This window comes from Podarcis bocagei (genome assembly GCF_964188305.1).
Source record: "Podarcis bocagei genome assembly, chromosome: 11".
NCBI classification, from domain to species: Eukaryota; Metazoa; Chordata; class Lepidosauria; order Squamata; family Lacertidae; genus Podarcis; species Podarcis bocagei.
The window spans coordinates 65,641,422-65,649,078 of record NC_138136.1 but is presented as its reverse complement, the minus strand read 5'-3'; the positions used below and the strand labels follow the sequence as shown (position 1 = coordinate 65,649,078).

Genomic DNA, 7,657 nt, shown 5'->3' with positions numbered 1-7,657 from the left:
GGAGGAGGAGGAGGAGGAGGAGGAGGAGGAGGAAGAGAAGCATTGGAAACAGACCCCCAGGGCTGCCCACACAGCATTCGCCTCTGGGGGTCTGGAAGGCTTGTGGGGAGCAGATCTGGGTAGCCATAGGAGGCTGGCTCAAACAGGAGTGTTCCCTGTCCCCCGTCCCCCGCTTGCCTTCTGCTGGGCACTCCTCTTTGCCAAGCGTGTCACAAAGCCTTCCACCTTCCCTCTCCAAGGTGCCTTTGGCTACACAGTGAGCTACGCACACGCAACACTCTCACTCAAACATCCTGCCTATGCCTTGGAAAGTGCCTGGCTGGTGGGAGTGCAGAAGACCCCACGCCATGTCCCTCTAGGCCAGCGGTTCTCAACCTATGGGTCCCCAGATGTTGTTGGACTACAACTCCCATCATCCCAGAGCTCAGGGATGATGGGAGTTGTAGTCCAACAACATCTGGGGACCCACAGGTTGAGAACCGCTGCTCTAGGCGTTGAGGGACTCTGATTCCCAGCAGCCAGCAAGGCCAGCAGTTGTGAGTGAAGTCAGGGAGCTGAAGATGTTCCCTGTCCCAGGCCAGCAGTCACAACTGGCAGCAGAGCAAAAGCTAGAAGCCCCACAGCCCAGGAAGTCTGCCTCCAAGATCCTGGGGGGCAAAGGAGAGAGGAGAGCTGCCTGCCGCCCTTCCATGCCTTTCCAGGTTGCCCTTCCCCACCTCTGGACCTCCCCAGGCCCTTGCTGCAGATGGATGCTAGATGGACCATTCAGGCCAGCTCCACACAGCCGGCCTCCTACTTTAGGAGCAATGCCAGGGGAGCTATGGGGTCCAACCCCTCAGGTGAAAAGGACAGTAGCTGCTTGGAGAGGAGTAAAGGCAACAGAGCGTTGGATGGATTTAGAGAAGTGGGAGAGGATATTTTATTTGGCAGTTATACTTCCAAATATCTATTTCAGCAGGGTGAAAAATCACCACCCTTATTTCTAGAAGCTATAAGGGCAAAGGCTGCATAACATTCCAGAATAATTATGATACCCAAGGAGTCTTAGGTAGACTTGGATTATTTTCTCACATTATGTTTCCCACTGAACAAAGACATCATCGCTCTCAGATTGTCTAGCAAATCAGCCCCTCGCCTTCCCATAAAAGGAAACGCAACCCCCCCTTCAGCCATATCACTTCCCATGGTGGTGGTGGTGGAGGGGTTAACTGGCCTGCCTGGGCGAGAGGGGGAATGGGTTGAGGGAAGGGGCAAAGGCAGGAATGCAGGTCAGGGGGGCTTGATCCTGACATGCTGGGTCAGCCTGGTACCTTCCAGATGTTTTGAACTACAATTCCCATCAGCCCCTGTGGTCCCAAATGTCTGGGGAGGGGGAGTAGGACTCGCCCTTTAAATAATGCTGTTTCCAGTCTGAGCAAAAGACATTTCAGAATCCAAATATTTGCAGGATTCCAACCTGGCAACAGAAAGGCCCACATTCATTCCTTCTGGGAGGAGCAGCTGCGCTGTTTCAGGAAGGAGGCTGTGATCCAGCACTCGCCAGCTAAAGAAATCTTAACACGTCAATTAAATCAAATGGGTTCCAGCTGATTTGTGCATTCAAACGCACCTCTTTCCATGCAAGGAGAAAGACAGCTCTGAAGGGTAACTCAGCCTCCTGCCTTCTGTTGGGTCCTTTCTCCTCCTCCAAGGGGGCCTCCCCTTCCTTTCTCTCTCACGCACCTCAAACAGCTCCTTTCCCACGGAGCCGCCTGTCAACTGCAGTTTTTATAAGCTACTTGTATTTTGATTTTTTTATTTAAAATAAATCTGCTGCCAAAGTAATCGGGGGCACCCACTGTATTAAAATGGAGCCATCAAGTAACCTATCAATGGATCAATTGATTATACTGGGGGGGGGGCATTAATGCAGGAGACACGCAGGGGGGAGGAGGTATTAATTCAGCAGGTGCAGCAGAAAGGAAGACCGCACCGCAATTGGAGAAGCAGCACCCCTCACCCCTGCTCCCCACAAAAGGGCAAAAAGTCGGCGGTCAAGGGGGGTGGAGTAGGATTTAAGTGATGGAGAGATTCTACGGCTGGTGGGAGAGCAACCACATACAGCTGTGCTCTGGGAAGCAGGAGGCTTGTGCCTGTTCCAGTGGGCAGGGTGTGCCCTCCTTCTGACGGGAACCAGATCCAGGCAGGGATGCGGGTGGTGCTGTGGTCTACACCACTGAGCCTCTTGGGCTTGCCGATCGGAAGGTCGGCGGTTCAAATCCCCGCAACGGGGTGAGCTCCCAGTGCTCTGTCCCAGCTCCTGCCAACCTAGCAGTTCGAAAGCACGCCAGTGCAAGTAGATAAATAGGTACCACTGTGGCGGGAATGTAAAAGGCGTTTCCATGTGCTCTGGCACTCGTCACAGTCCTCCGTGCGTCAGTAGAGGTTTAGTCCTGCTGGCCACATGATCTGTGGACAAACTCCGGCTCCCTCGGCCTGAAAGCGAGATGAGCGCCGCAACGCCAGAGTTGCCTTTGACTGGACTCAACCGTCATGGGGTCCTTTACTTTTACCTACCAGGCAGGACACGGTATGGGGCATTCATCGGAGGGTCTCGGCAGAGTAGCTTCCCCCAAGCCACCCAACCTGGGCGGCCCTGACTAGTTTGGCAACCCAGGAGCGCCCAGTTGTTCCACAGCTTCCTCCTCACACCTTCCTGCTAACTTTAGCGTGCAAAGATGATGAAATCATGTGAAGAGGACAAAAAAGGGGCCTGCGTCACCCTGAAGCATTTCCCCTCCCCTGAGCGGATAACAGAGGCCACTTCCCTCTCCAACACCTGCCGGCTTAAAGGCTTCGGGTGTGTATGAAAGGGACCAAAGAATTCAACGGACACAGGTTTGGATAATAGGATGGCGGGGAAATTACCCCACCAAACCTGACATTCTCTCAGCAAGCTAAAAACAGGACGTTCGCTTTCAGGCAGATGGTGAAGAGGAAGAACAGAAGAAATATAAAGCAATGCACTTGTTTTTTATTTGAATGCAGTTCGGTTAGTTCTGTGCATAAGGTACATTTTGCAGGGATTATGTCAGTATTGGAGAAGCATGACGGTAAATGCGCCAGAAACTGGGGTCAGGGACTCATCCAACTCTGGGCCCAGCAAGCACCTGGGAGGACATTTGTCTCTGGTCTACCAAACAAAGAAAACAGCTGTGCTGTGGCAGAGACCTGGCCTCCCCCCCCCCTCTCTCTGGCCTCACCAGGTCCCTGGAAGCGGCAGCAGTGACTGCTCTTCCACCCCAGAGAGCAGAAGCACCCAGCAGCAGCGGGAGGCTTTTAGCAGGTGCCGGAAAAAAGTCCAGGGAGGGCGCCCACCTGATGTCAATAGGCAGGGAGTTCCCAAGTGTAGGTGCTGCCACACTAAAAGACCAAATTCTTACAAATGCAGCTGAGTGGGCTATGGTTTTTTAAAAAATGACATAGCAGTATACAAGTATTTTAGTAAAGAAATTACGGCGGAATAATCTCACAGGCCGGACGTTGTCTATGCTTTTCTTCCTTGGAAAGAGGGAGATGTGTCACAGCCAAAGCAACCCTCCGGTTGGACCGGGGCCAACTGCAGCAGCCTCTGCACCCCTGAGCTGGCAGCAAATGCAGCCTTCCCTGCGGCACAGTAGATCATCTCTCTCTCTCTCTCTCTCTCTCTCTCTCTCTCTCTCTCTCACGCACAGACGCATACAGCACCCGGTGGGTGGGGGACAATCCATCACTGCAAGCAAGCGAGCTCCTTCTGGCAGTCCAGCAAACCAAGTCTGACAGGAAGCCCATGCACAGTAAATCAGGAGGAGAGAATTAAACGGCAGCCCAGAATCCAGAGGCTCCCTGGGCAGCCATTGCAGGGCTGCAAATGCACAGAGAGTGTGATTAAAGATGTTCTGCGCATCCTGCCAAGGGCCCAGGCAGCTGGGACTCGGATGCCAGCGCCAGCAGCTCCCACAACCCGGCTGCCTTGACCACTGCCTCCTCCTCTGTGCGGGTGAAGCTCACACCCAGGAAAACCGGGCCTGTGCCAAACTCATGAGAGGAGAGGACCGAGCGGGTGGTGATCACAGAAGCAGCCCTTTCAGTCAAGGCTCCCTGAGTAGGCAGTGGATCTTTGCAGGTAATATTTCTCACCCCCAGGCCCAGATTTCAGAAAGGATCTTCAGGCAGGCTTGGATTCTGGACTCAAGTGCATCTTATCACCTTGAATCAAGGGTGGCCCCAGGACTGGCAGACAACGGGGGTCAGTGGTCTGCCCTGGGTGCCATCTCTGAGGGGGGTGACAAAAAGGCACCCCACGGGGGGCTTGCCCCATCGCCCCTGGGAGTGGCGGTGCGACCTGGTACCATCGCGCTGTGTGCAGAGAATCGTGCCGCCCCCTCTGCAGCTGCGGAGGATCCTGCCACCGCTGTGGATTGCCGCACCCCCATGTGGCAGATCACCTCCCCCCCCCCGCACTGCATAGCCCCTGCTCCAGGTGCCCATGCAGCTAACTCTGCCACTGGGCCCCAGCCACCTCCAGCTTCCACCTGCAGCTGCTTTCTGAAGAGAGAGCAAACCCTCCTCTTCTTCTCCCAACACGAGGGCACATGTGCCGCCCACCCACATCGCCCTTGTGGGAAGGGAGGAGAACAGATGGAGAAGGCAAGGCAACCCCTCCTGGGCCCAGACTCTAGTCCGGGGGGGGCAGTCTGAACAAGGTGGGGGGGCTTTGAGAAACCAAACTGAAAATGGGAAGCACTTCAGGTGAGGAAAATGCAAATGACCATTTGCAGGGTGGTGCCAATTTGCATGGGTGATAAAAAATGCAAGAGGGGGTCCTAAACCAAAATGAAACTGGACACCCGCCCATCGCAGGCCTCAGCCCAGGGATCAGCATCTGAGAGAAGCATCCAACCCTCTCTGTGCCAAGGGATGCGCCAGTCATACAGCGGGGGTGGGGGGTGGGGGCTCCCTTGCGCCAGGACCGGGGGAGACTGCAGAGCAACCTGCTTCCCACTCAGAAACGGCCAAGCAATTCAACTAACTTTGTCGCTAAAGCTGTTCCCTGCTGGCGGAAAGATGAACCGTAGATCATAGAATCATACAATCATAGAGTTGGAAGAGACCACAAGGGCCATCGAGTCCAACCCCCTGCCAAGCAGGAAACACCATCAGAGCACTCCTGACATATGGTTGTCAAGCCTCTGCTTAAAGACCTCCAAAGTAGGAGACTCCACCACACTCCTTGGCAGCAAATCCCACTGTCGAACAGCTCTTACTGTCAGGAAGTTCTTCCTAATGTTTAGCTGGAATCTTCTTTCTTGTAGTTTGGATCCATTGCTCCGTGTCCGCTTCTCTGGAGCAGCAGAAAACAACCTTTCTCCCTCCTCTATGTGACATCCTTTTATATCTTTGAACATGGCTATCATATCACCCCTTAACCTCCTCTTCTCCAGGCTAAACATGCCCAGCTCCCTTAGCCGTTCCTCATAAGGCATCGTTTCCAGGCCTTTGACCATTTTGGTTGCCCTCCTCTGGACACGTTCCAGTTTGTCAGTGTCCTTCTTGAACTGTGGTGCCCAGAACTGGACACAGTACTCCAGGTGAGGTCTGACCAGAGCAGAATACAGTGGCACTATTACTTCCCTTGATCTAGATGCTATACTCCTATTGATGCAGCCCAGAATTGCATTGGCTTTTTTAGCTGCCGCGTCACACTGTTGGCTCATGTCAAGTTTGTGGTCAACCAAGACTCCTAGATCCTTTTCACATGTACTGCTCTCAAGCCAGGTGTCACCCATCTTGTATTTGTGCCTCTCATTTTTTTTGCCCAAGTGCAATACTTTACATTTCTCCCTGTTAAAATTCATCTTGTTTGTTTTTGCCCAGTTCTCTAATCTGTCAAGGTCGTTTTGAAGTGTGATCCATTCCTTAATGTTGGCTTTTGATCTTACAGTGGCACCTCGGGTTACAGACACTTCAGGTTACAGACTCTGCTAACCCAGAAATAGTACCTCGGGTTAAGAACTTTGCTTCAGGATGAGAACAGAAATTGTGCGGTGGCAGTGGAAGGCCCCATTACCTAAAGTGGTACCTCAGGTTAAGAACAGTTTCAGGTTCAGAACGGACCTCCAGAACGAATTAAATTCTTAACCTGAAGCACCACTTTAGCTAATGGGGCCTCCTGCTGCCACCACGCCGCCGGAGCACAATTTCTGTTCTCATCCTGAAGCAAAGTTCTTAACCTGAAGTACTATTTCTGGGTTAGCGGAGTCTGTAACCTGAAGCGTATGTAACCTGAGGTACTACTGTATTGTAATTCAATTGTGTTCTGCTTTGGAAATCAATACGACTGAACACCAGGCTAAAAATATGGCCTAAATAAATACAATTAATATATTAAACTGGGGGAAGGGGGAATAATGGCCAAGCCAAGAGGACAGCAGAGAAGAAAACACGTGTGGCTCAGAGCCAGCCTGGCCGCAATTGCTCAAGGCAGCCCGCACAAGTCCTGGCTTCGTAATGCAGCGCAGGAGCAGCAGGAAGGCTGCCAGAAGCCAGGCCTTGAGAGGTAAAGAGGGGGAGGCTGCGGTGGTTTCCCCCCTCTAAGTTTTCAATTATTGAAGAACACTAAACAGAACTGAAGCCCAGTGGAGCAGCCAGCAAGAAGGCTGTGCCCCAGGATGCCCTCTCGCCCGGTTTCTTTTTCTGTCTTCCACAACATCTCCACTCGGAGAGGCGTGAAGAAGGGCGGACTCTCTTTTTCACGGGCTCACACACACACACACCCTTGCACGAAGCAAAAGGAGGGTGCTGTCGAGCAGCTCCCATTCATTGCAAGGCGGATGGCCTAGAAAAATAGGCCCTGGGGAGATGGGTCTGCTGTCGTCCCTGCCTTTGTCTGCTCCCCCCCCCCCGCCCACTTTGCTATTCAAGTGATAAGAGGCAGAGAGAAATGTCCTTGCACTGGGGGAGAAATGGGCTTCTGTTGCACCAGCAAGACTGTGGCCATTTCAGACCCTTCTGTGCATTCACAGCAGTGAGCAACTACCAGATTTTTCCATGTGTTAGATGAGGTTTTTTGACTCAAAAATCATGTAAAAAAACTGGGGTCATCCTATACACAGATAGTGTGGGGGGGTGGGGGGAAGCTGCGCGCTGCTAGCCAGCTGGTTAGCGGGCGCACAACTCCCCCTCCCCCATGCCGTTGTGAGAGGTGTGTGTGCTCTAGGGAGCATGCGCGCAATTCCCCCTAAAAAAAGCTCAACAATTTTGAGCCTCATTTTCTTTAAATTCAGTCCCCCAAAATCGGGGGCCTCTTATACATGGAAAAATACGGTAATCAAAACCACAGAGATGCTAAAACAATTAATTAATCAATGCAAAAATCGCTAGAACACCAGGACTAGGATCCCATATGGAGTCCCTGCTCAGTCGGTGTCTGGCTAAAAGGTACCTGACTGAGCTAGCCTTGATCCAATATTTTCATCACAGGGGTCTCCTCAAAGCACAGCTTCCTGCTGGGAGGGGCCACCCAGGGACCCTGGCAAGGAGCCCCCCCCCCAAGTCACCTTCCTGTCTCCCCCAACTGTGTCATCCTGCCAGCCGCTGGGAGATGGAAAGCCCAGAGAAAACGGCAAGCACTCTGGCG

General features: G+C 52.9%; 1 protein-coding gene across 1 annotated transcript in view; it reads left to right on the top strand.

Annotated features, from left to right (window-relative positions):
- The window catches only part of LOC308597619 (beta-1,3-galactosyltransferase 5-like), an 81,504-nt gene that overhangs the window by 55,648 nt on the left and 18,199 nt on the right, over positions 1–7,657 (top strand). The window lies entirely within an intron of this gene.